The sequence below is a fragment of the Gossypium arboreum genome, chromosome 6 (assembly GCF_025698485.1).
Source record: "Gossypium arboreum isolate Shixiya-1 chromosome 6, ASM2569848v2, whole genome shotgun sequence".
In the NCBI taxonomy this organism is placed as follows: Eukaryota; Viridiplantae; Streptophyta; class Magnoliopsida; order Malvales; family Malvaceae; genus Gossypium; species Gossypium arboreum.
In genome coordinates this window covers 103,920,432-103,931,606 of record NC_069075.1, presented here as the reverse complement: position 1 = coordinate 103,931,606, position 11,175 = coordinate 103,920,432, and the positions used below count along the sequence as shown (strand labels likewise).

General features: G+C 31.2%; 1 long non-coding RNA gene across 2 annotated transcripts; it reads left to right on the top strand.

The window, feature by feature from the left end:
* Window positions 1–503: 503 nt before the first annotated feature.
* On the top strand, window positions 504–2,040 carry LOC108484324 (uncharacterized). 2 transcript variants are annotated; one of them, XR_001871232.2, is made up of 3 exons: window positions 519–869; window positions 1,123–1,317; window positions 1,427–2,040. It is a non-coding gene; the product is annotated as an uncharacterized LOC108484324 (long non-coding RNA). The 2 variants fall into 2 exon arrangements; XR_008284081.1 differs by lacking the exon at window positions 1,123–1,317 and having other exon boundaries at window positions 504–869.
* The last annotated feature ends 9,135 nt before the right edge of the window (window positions 2,041–11,175 follow it).

Sequence of the window (11,175 nt, the reverse complement as noted above, 5' to 3'; positions counted from 1 at the left end):
ATGGAGAAAAAATCAATAGATTTTGTTATCTTTGTTAAATGTTAATATATTTGAGTTAGGTTAATATGTTAAACTGACAATTTTTTTAAAAATTAGTTTCTTAAACTTAGATTTGATATGAAACTTCATCACATAACAATTAAAAATATTGTATAAAATTGAAAAAGAAAAGAAGAAGTTGATGTAACACAATCTTAGATTATAATCACATCTTAATAGAATCCAAGTTAAATGAATGATTTAAGAAGAGTTGTCAAATTATTAAGCTCATTCACCAAAATTTAATTAACCATATTATATTTTGGTTTTGAGATTTTAGTTCGCATCTAATATATTTATTTGAAATCTGAAAAATTGGGTTGGAGGAATATGTTTTAAAAGTATATTTAAGAAACAACACGAAAACAAATTTTATTTTCCATTTTTTGCCAAATGAATTAATTTGGTTTGATAAATTTTTTTTTTAAAAGAAAAGCCTAGCTATTACTAATATGCATAAGCCACTTAAAACAATCAGTCCTAAAAAAGGGGCTTGAAACCAAATAAGCCCATTGGAAAAACAAAAGACTAGACAACCTAAACCTAATGCGAAAAAGAAACAGAAAAAGAAATAGCTCGTTGCCTAGGGAAAACCCTTACCCGTCCCATCCTTTAAGTCGGCACCAATGACTATCGGTTTCCATTTCCCAAAAAATTTCCAAATTCCCATCCCTGCATCCAGAAGCTTTATTTCCTCAAGACCAGATCTGCAAAGCCTTTTTTTCACACAAGGACTCAAAATTTGATCTCTTCCACAAGCCTCAATCAGGTTCGCGAATCCAATTGTCTACTAGAATCTTCACAGCGTATCTCGGGACAGAACTCCTCAGGTAAAACTCCTCACCTTTTCTCAAACTTACAGAAGCTATAGTGTCAGCAAGCTTGTTCGCTGATCTTCTAACATGCATGAAACAAATCTTCCGAAAATTCCCTAAAATGCTCTTAATGTTTCGAATATTGAGAGAAATTTCTGACTTATCTGTAGAGACTGATTTACATTTTTTAATAGTCGAAAGTGAATCTCCATCTAAAATTATTTCTGTTATGCTCAAATCGATCCCCATTTGAGCTGCCCCAAAGCAGGCGAGGGCCTCCGCTGCAAAAGCCAAGCCAACATTCTCGTGTATAGTTGAACCGGAGGCAACCACTCTCTCCCTTGCGTTTCTGGCAATAAACCCCAACCCTGACCGAAAAAGAGCCCTGTTAAATGCCACGTCAAAGTTGATCTTGACCTACTCCCCAGAAGGGGCCTCCCATCTTGCAATGCCGACCACCCTTGTATGCATCATTTCCTCGATGCCATCTAAACAAATAAATCTATGAATGAAGTTAGAGCTCTCTCTGCCTGACTGAATCATATGCTCATGAACTCTTTTATTTCTTGCAGTCCACAGATCCCAAAGGGTAAGACAAGAAATTCGGCACTGCCATGTTGAACAAATGTTAAGAACCCAGGTAAGCTACTCAAACCACCCTTGATTTACATTAGAGAGAACAACTAATAACCCCAGTAATCCCCAGACTTCACTGGCAACAGGGCAACCACGAAAGACATGCGCTAAGGTTTCAACTCCATCCCTGCATCTAGGGCATATTACAGTCCTTGATAGTCTTTTAAAATACAAGTTTGACATAGATGGGATAAAATTGTTTGAAATACGCCAAACTGTAATTCTAATTTTAGAAGGTAGATTAAGGCTCCATAGTCTTCGACAGAACATTCTAATCGTGGTCTGTAATTCCTCTAAATTAGGATCATAGGTTTCAGCTTGTAATAGTTTATAGACACTTCTAATAGCGAACTCTCCAGAAGGTTCACTTCTCTACACCAGCTCATCATCATGCAGGATTTTTGCGAGCGGAATTCAGAGAATCCTGGCATCATCAACAGCATCAAAAACATCAATAATAATCTCACTTCTCCATTCTCTATTAGCACTATTGATGAGCTCAGCAACTAATTCCATATTACAATTAAGAACTGGATAAGAAATTTTATAATTAACGGAACTCGGGATCCATGCATTATATAAGATATAGATATTGTTGCTCGTACCTACCCTCCAGCATAGACCATCTTGTAATATTTTCTTCGCTGCCCGGATACTTCTCCATGTATAGGACGCTCCTGCCTTCAAACTTGAGTTAAGAAAATCCGAATTTGGGTAATATTTTGCTTTCAACACCCTACCCATTAATGAATCAGGATTTGAAATAAGTCTCCACCCTTGTTTGGCGAGGATGGCCACATTAAATTTAGCTAAGCTTCTAAAACCCAAACCTCCCTACTCCTTTAACTTGCACGGTTTACCCCATTCACACCAATGCATTCCTCTTTTGCCATGACTTTTTTGCCACCAAAATCGTACTACAATACTCTCCATTTCCTCACACAAAGATTTTAGAAGAAAGAAACAATACATTGAATAGGTTGGAATGGCCTATAAAACAGACTTAATAAACACCTCTTTGCCCCTTATAATAAAAACATAGTAATCCAACTATCAATCTTCTACTTTATACGAGCTTTCAAAATTAGAAGAGAGGCTTTTTTTTCTTTCGGTGCACCATATTAGGGAGACCCAAATATTTCTTTGGGTTATTCGAATACCTCATCCTCAAAGCACTTGAAATTTGTACTTGCATCAATTCACAAGTATTTGTACCGAAGAAGATCGTGGACTTATCAAAGTTCACACATTGTCCCGAACTAACTTCATACTCCCTCAAAATATTTTTTAAGACAGCAACTCCTTTTATTGTCGCCCCTCCAAAAATTATACAGTCATCTGCAAAAAGAATATGGGAAACCCGTGGCTTGGTCTTACTCACCTTAACTCCCTTTATTAACCCCTCCCTCCCAGCATGTTGCATAAGGGATGAAAGTCTTTCACTACATATAAGAAAAAGAAAAGGACTCAAAGGGTCCCCTTGTCAAAGTCTTTTAGTTGGTTGAAAAGATCATCCCATCCTTCTATTAATACTAATCGAGTACGATATTGACGATAAACACTTCAACACTATATCCACCCAAGCCCTATGAAAACCTATTTTCTCCATCATAGCACACATAAAACCCTATTCCACTATATCTATAATTTACTCATATCCAACTTTAGTGCCATTAGACCCTTCCTACCACTCCTCTTCTGGCCGAATGTATAAAGAATTTCATATGCAAGTAATACATTATCCGAAATCAATCTCCACGACATAGAGGCACTTTGTGAACTATCGATGCAATCTTCTAAGACATTTTGAAAGTGATTCGCAACCATTTTAGAAATCACTTTGTATATAACATTACAAAGGCTAATCGGTATAAAATTTGCCATTCTAGTAGGATTTGGAATTTTAGGAATAAGAACTATGTTTGTTACATTTATAGGTTCTAAAAATCCATATTATTATGAAGAACTCCTAAACAATATTGGCTTACCTCTTTACCCACAATATGCCAACATCTTTGGAAAAAGATACCCGAAAAACAGTCAACTCCCCATGCCTTGATGGGACCCATATCTCTCAAAGCTAAAAAAACTTCCTCCTCCTTATATGCCACAGTTAAAGTCATATTAGCTTGATCAGAGATACATTTTTCAACTCTCATTAAAATATGGCCCATCTCTATTGCCCCTCATTTTGATGTGAAAAGATTCCCAAAAAAACTCCTCGCTATGTTCTCCATTTTATTGTGATCCCTAATCATTCTACCATCACCATAATCCAGACACTTAATAATATTCATTCTCCTTTGTTGAGAGGCATATTTATGAAAGGAAGATATATTCTTATCCCTAGCTTCAAGCCAATTTGCTCTCACCCTTTTCTCTCAAAACACCTTATCCTTCTCAATTTCCATATTTGAATGAATTTTTGTATCAATAAGGTCTACCAAATTATCATCGTCGAGATCAGTTGCCATTAAACTTTTCAGTTTCCTAATCAATTGCTCTTTCAACTCATTCTTTTTCCCCTTAACACGTTTAGCCCATCCTCTCAAACTGAATCGAAGCCTCTTTAATTTTGAAAAGTTATCTCCCTTAGTCATTTTCCAGATTTTTTTAACATCCCCTTCGAACAAGTCTTTTGTAGTCCACCAAGCCTCAAATTTAAAGTCCCTAGCTACATTTCCTTCTCCCTTGTGATCCAAGTGTACTAATAGGGGGTAATGATCCGAGGAATAATGTGGTAAATAGCGAATCAATGCATTTGGAAACTTTCTAACTAATCTTCGTTTGCCACCCCCTGTCCAACCTTTCCCTGATATTTGTTTCAGGCATGTTGCCTTGCTCCCAAGTAAACCATAGTCCTGAGTACCCTATATCAATAAGTCAACAATCCTCTAGTGTTTATCTAAATAGCTCCGTTCTTCTTTCTTCCCTCGGCAAACCCCCATTCTTCTCAAAAGCGTACATAATTTCATTAAAGTCTCCACAAACAAGCCACGGGAGATCATTATTCAACCCTAGCCTTTTAAGATCATTCAATGAACTACTCCTCTAACTTGCAAATGGGGAGCCATAGAAACTCATTAAGAGTCAATCCTTCTTACAACTCCTAACCATCACATCAATAAAATTCTATGCAGAACATCTCAAATCAATAGACATCTCTTCCTTCCATGTTAAACAAATGCCTTTTTTATTACCTTTAGCCCATATGTCAATCCTATTAACGAAACTACACCGTCTTCTCACATTTTTCATCTTTTTTTCTCATCAAGTTTTGTCTCCATGAAGAAGACAATTTGGGGATTGAATTGCCTCAGCACATGTCGAAGGCGACACACTGCCCATGGCATGAGATTTAGTTAGGGACTGTATTAAAATATTTTGAACTGTGGCATGAGATTTAGGATTTGTTTTCTTTTAGCATGCATAACATTTAATCTGATTTTAGGATGTCGAAGCATGAATATTAATTAATTATGCATGAACTTTTGTTTTTATTAAAAATGTAAACTATTATCCGTTTTTGAGCTGCTAAATTTTAATTGAAGATTTTGAGTAACAGGTAAATAGAAAATTAACTAAGTTTTTAAAAGAAAAGTAGACATCGTTTCTTGATAACTCGTGAGCTTTTATAAAAAAATAGACTAAGTTTTCTTCTAAAAATAAATAAATGTTTTAAAATGTCCGTTTTAAAAACTCTGATAGCTTACTGGGCTATCTCAGTGGCTAATGTAGTTTCCTGAATTTGGATCTAACATCTAGGCCTGACTGAGGAGGTTACAGTATGTATGTATTTCTTTATAATATATTTATTGATATCTATGTTTGATTATTTTATATTTAAAAGATTAGAAATATATTTATTTTTAGTTTTTATTTACTATTTATGAACAATTTTTAACCGCTATGGACATATTTTATTATATGATCATGAACATGTTTATAAAAATATGTATTTAATATACATAAATATATTTATTTAATATTTACAAACAAGTTTTCATTTAATTTAAACAAATGAGCACGAAAATATGTAATTTTAAAGCTTAATTAATAAATTGTTGCCTAAATTATATATACTTTTTGTATTTTAATATCTAAACTTTTTTATTCAAAAGTGATACCTTAATTATATTTCTATCACTCAAATTGTCTCAATTGTTACCATTATTAAAAGAAGAATTTAACCAATTAAATATTACCACTTGGCACAAAAAGTCACATAAGCATTGCAAAGCAGCACAAAAAGCTATATAAGCATGATAAAAGTTATTATAATTTTTTTTGGCTTTTTATATTTTAATAGTATTTGAACTATTTATACACTTATATTTTTGAATTTTTATATTTATATAATTTTTAATTATTTATAAAATGTTGAAAAAATAAAACTTACATATATATATATATATATATATATATATTTATGTTATAAAAAAAGAGAGATGGAGAGAATAAAGAATAAAGAAAATATGAAAGCAATAGAAAATGTATTTTATTGATCCAAATGGGTGATTACAATACTTTATTAGAATCTCTATTTATAGGCATAAGAAGAATAAAAGAAGTAGATATCTAAATTAGAATTTAAAGTACATTAAAACTTTATCTTAATCACGATAGACACCCACTTAATAAGTTATTCATAACAATTTAAACTTTTATTTGAATATTAAGTCATTTCTTAAAATTTTAAAAATCTCTATATATTTAGAATTATTTAAATTTTATATGATTATATATAATATAAAAATCAAATATATATTTTGTAATTTTATTCTGAATTTTATATTTTTATTAAAAATTGAATATTTTAATTTTATATTTTTATATAATTAATATATTATAAAAGTTTCATAATTTTTGAATTCATATATATTTTCTAAGGCCTTGTTTGATAAATTATTGAAAAATTAAATCCATCGAAAATATTAATTTTCGATGGATTTAATTTTTCCCATGTTTGATAATCTAAAATAAAAATATAGAATTTTTCTATAAAAATATAGAAAATGATCTACTTATCACCTAATAGAGAATATTTTTAATTATATTTTTATTTATTTTAATATTATATTATCCTATTAAAAATTTTATGTTTAAAATTTGACTTTTGTTTATAACAAGATGAAATTTTAAAAATTAAGATAAAATATAGAATACTTTTTATAATTTAAAATATATACTTATCAAACAAGATAATTATATTTTATAATAAATTTTAAATAATGTATCAAACAAATTCTATAACTTAAATTCAGTACTATCGTTTAGCACTTAATTTTTAGTTTACCAAATAACATCTAAGTTTTATTTTATATTTTAAATTTGTTATTTTATGTATTTTTTAAATTATTTAATATAAATAATGATGTGATAATGCTTTTGTGGTTTTAAGCCACGTGTCACTTTGTGAGATTGATTGATGAAGCTACTAATGTGAAAAATTGTTTAGATATTATTTTTGATAAATATGTATATTTTAATATGAAAAGTAGTTTAGAAAATAATTAATTAATTCAACTTAATTTCAAATGAGGTAAACTATACAGTAGTCAATCAATTATAAAAAAATTATTTTAGACACCTAAATAAAAAGTTTACATAACTATCCACGTTATTGTTGAATTTAGTGTCTTAAGAATAGTATATTCGCTTATATACTTGTATTTTTTGAACAAATTAGTTTAATAAAATTATCTATGAATTATATTAATACCCTTTATATAATGTCCTCAATGATTTTTGCATGTAAAACAAAATAGAAGCAAATATTAGTTTACTAGTTATCTAATATTTAACTAATATTAAGCGGTATTACTTGGTTGGATCGTAATAGGAAAGACAAGTTATATTAGTAGATGAACCTAAACATGTTCTTAGTCTAATAAAAAATGAGCAAAACAATTGAAAGATTAATATGTCATCTATCAAGTTCAATTGGAGAGATGCTGTATTTTGAGTATTGAAGCGGATGATTCCCAAAAGATAGAAATATAGATGTGATAGACTAAACTGATAGTACATCAGATATGATCTAAGTAGAATATATTCTGAATTCTTTTATAGATTTTTTCACTTATGACGTTCATAGTGCGTCATACTGTAGCAGCCTGTTTTTTCATGGTGTCGAAAATAGTGATTTCAAGGCCACAAATCTGACGAGTAAGTTCATAAATATTATTATTTAATATTTACGAGTCAAATATGATTTTAAAAAAGTTTTTGATATGGTGATTTATGTTATATAAATGAGTAATTCAGTTCAAGTGTTAAAACCTTAAAGTCAAGTGGTTTTAAAAAATGAGGTATCGGGACCTCGTTTCTATAAATCGAGCCATAAATAATTTTTATAAATATTTACGGAGTGTTATTGTATTAAAGTTTCGTTAATAAATTTTAACGTTTAGATAGTTAATTAATTAAAATGACTAAATTATAAAAAGTACAAAATATGCTAAATATAGCATTTAAGTGATGAAATAGCTTAATTAATAAAGGAGGAAGGACTTAAGTAAAAATTATTCCCTAATTAGTATAGTAGGGCGGCAATTTAATAGGAAATGATAAAATCATGTGTTTTGGGTGGCAATTTTGTAAATTAATGAAAGTTTAAATAAAATTAAACAAAATTAAAGTAGGAAAAACAAAATTACTTTCATTTTCTTCTTCAATGGCCAAAGGCCACAGTCAAGGAGGTGAAGCTTTGGTTTTGGGTGATTTCTTTGCATGGTAGGTAATACTGACTTTTTTCTTGTAATTTTTATGTTTTTGATATCGTTGCAATTAGGTTCAATTAGCCTGTACATTCGTTTTTGAAAATTAAAGATTTTGAGTGTTTCCATTGATGAATCTTTATGATTTTAGATGTTAATTGATGAATTTGAAGTATTAGTTGTTATTTATAAGTATTTTGTTAAGTAATTTTGATAAATTTGCTGATTATAGATTAAATTGTTGAAATAGTAAAATACAAGGACTTAGTCTGAAATTGTTGCAAAAATAGGCTGGAATGGAAGCTAACAATATTCAGATGTTAGGAATTTGCAATAAAAATGGTTGAATTGCATATTTAGGTTCAGGGACTAAATTGAATAAAAGTAAAATATTAGGGTAATTTTGTAAAATTTCCAGAATTAACTAAATTGTATAAAATAAATTGTTTTACTATATATATATATATTAATAAATTGAATAAAATTATTAATTTAGATCAAGATTGAGTGGAAAATAAAGAAGAATGGAAAATTACCAAAAAACCCTATATTTTGACATTTCTGCGATTTGGTCAGGTAAGTTCGTACGGTTTAAAATTTAATATCACTATGAATTATTGAGTAGATTATCATTGAACAACTAATATATTTATTTTTAATTGTGGATAATGATTAGTAAATAGAGATATACTATTGATTTTGATGCTCAGTTTGGATTAAACGCGAGATAAAGTACAATCGTGTTTTGGTGTGTTACGGAGGATTGGAGTGGAGATGGAATTGGAGGGAATATCTGTTTATTACCCAAGTAAATTGAGGTTTAACATTTGTTGCGAACTCTCGTGTTATACTTTCTGTTTGGCGTGTTTCGAGTGGATCAGCTCTTATGAGCTTCTGTTAAGCTCTTATGAGCTTCTATTGTTGTGTTTCGGGTGGACCAGCTCTTGTGAGCTTCTGTTTGGCGTATTTCGATTGGATCAGCTCTTATGAGCTTCTGTCTGGTGTGTTCGGTTGATCTGACGATGTACTATTATCCATAAGTTGTTCTTCGAATGGAAAACCTCGGTAAGGTAATTTGTTTAATGAATTTGAAAGATTTGTTATTTATTGAATATTGATATGAACATAGATGAATTCATCTAATTGTAAATCTCGGTAAGGTAGCTTGTTTAGTGATTTTGATAGAATTTCCATATATTTAAGCTTGAATTGAATGTTTCAATTCATCGGTTGAGATCGTGGATGACAGGAACACATATGATTAATTTTTGTGTTTATACTTTGTACTATGCAAATGAAAAGAGTAAAGAAAAAGAATAAAAAGTGATTTGCAAGTTGATACACTAACATGTGTTGTGGATAATACTTAAGCTTGTGCCAAGCTTAAGATTGGATTATACCATGTTTAATCTTAATGGTATATATTGAAATGGTAAGTGTTCAAATGGAAATATGCTTATGTTCATGAAAAGGTAGTATAAATCAAAGGATGTAATTTCTTATGAAATGATTTATCACATGCTTGATCCCAAAAAACTTGTGTATAAATGTACTAACTTATGTATTGATGATGACGATTAGGTTTGTATCAAGCTTGTGGTTATGGTTGATGTTTATGTTTATGTCTTGTGTTATGCAAATGAAATGGGTGAGAAAAAGTAATGAAATGGTAAGTTCACAATTGAAATGTAATGTGATAAGATAAAAAGATTAATGAATTAAAGAACTTGCCTATATGTGGGATGTAACACCCCAAACCCGGCCTAGACGTTATGGCCGAATCTGGCGATGTCACATGAAATGGAAATTGAAATCGCATTTATCAAGTTAAAACATACCTGTTGATTAGCGACTAATTATCTCGTCCATTTTAAATTTATTTCCTTGTTACTGAATCGTTTAAAAATATTCTCTGTAGCAGAAGCTTTTAAAACTATGACATTTGAGGAAAACTATTTGCTCATAGTAAAATCTTTATTTTTAATAAAACCGAGTTTATGTTGAGTTTGGCAGTTTAAAAACCCATGAAAACAATCTAAATCCAAAATAACAACAAACAGCTCGAAAGTCCCAAATTTACAACCAAATATCTCAAGAGAAATATAAAATAAACTATAAAGGAATGTAAAGCAATTTCAAAATAACCCATGTGGTCACCGTTGAGTTCCCGTCCCACTGATCCGTCTAAGTTTGGGGATTACCTGTACACATCAAATAGAAGGGGTGAGTTTACGTAAACTTAGTGTGTAATCCCCACAAAAAATATGCATACAATTAATTAGCAATAAACAGTCAAATGCAATCTGGGGCCTAAGCTCATTACAATTTCAGTAGCAATTCGGGCCTTAGCCCATGTGGGGTTTAAAACACCCACCCATCCCTACACTCCAAGTAGTACCAAATATCTTATATAATCAGTATATTACAGCTAAGTTGCCAGATAATAGACTTAAAGCCTTTCAGTACACTTCCTCCAATATATCATCATCCCAACCCAATGCAATGCAACATACAATATGTCATGCTGTTATGCAACCATTAGTCATATGTAAACATATATATATACCAGTAATCATGCATAAGTTATCATGCATCACATACACTCAGATCATACATTCAGGGGTTTAGGTAACACTTACTGACCCTACAATAGGTTCACAGTCGACTTGGGCGACCTGTGTAACCCTAGAAATCATTTCAGATAAATGGGCTCACACGTCCCTGTGGCTTGCCCGTGTGGGCCTACACGCCCAGATTGGCCATGGCTCGTGTGGATCACATGGCCTGGCCCAAATTTCTATACGCCTGTGTGGATTATCCGTGTGGGCTAGCAAGCTCGTGCGGCCCACACGACCCAAATCAGTCTAGCCCGTGTGTCGCACACGGCCTACCTAGCCATTACACGGTCGTGTCTTGTGCGCACGGCCTGGTCTCGTTGATCACACACCCGTGTTATGGCATACGAC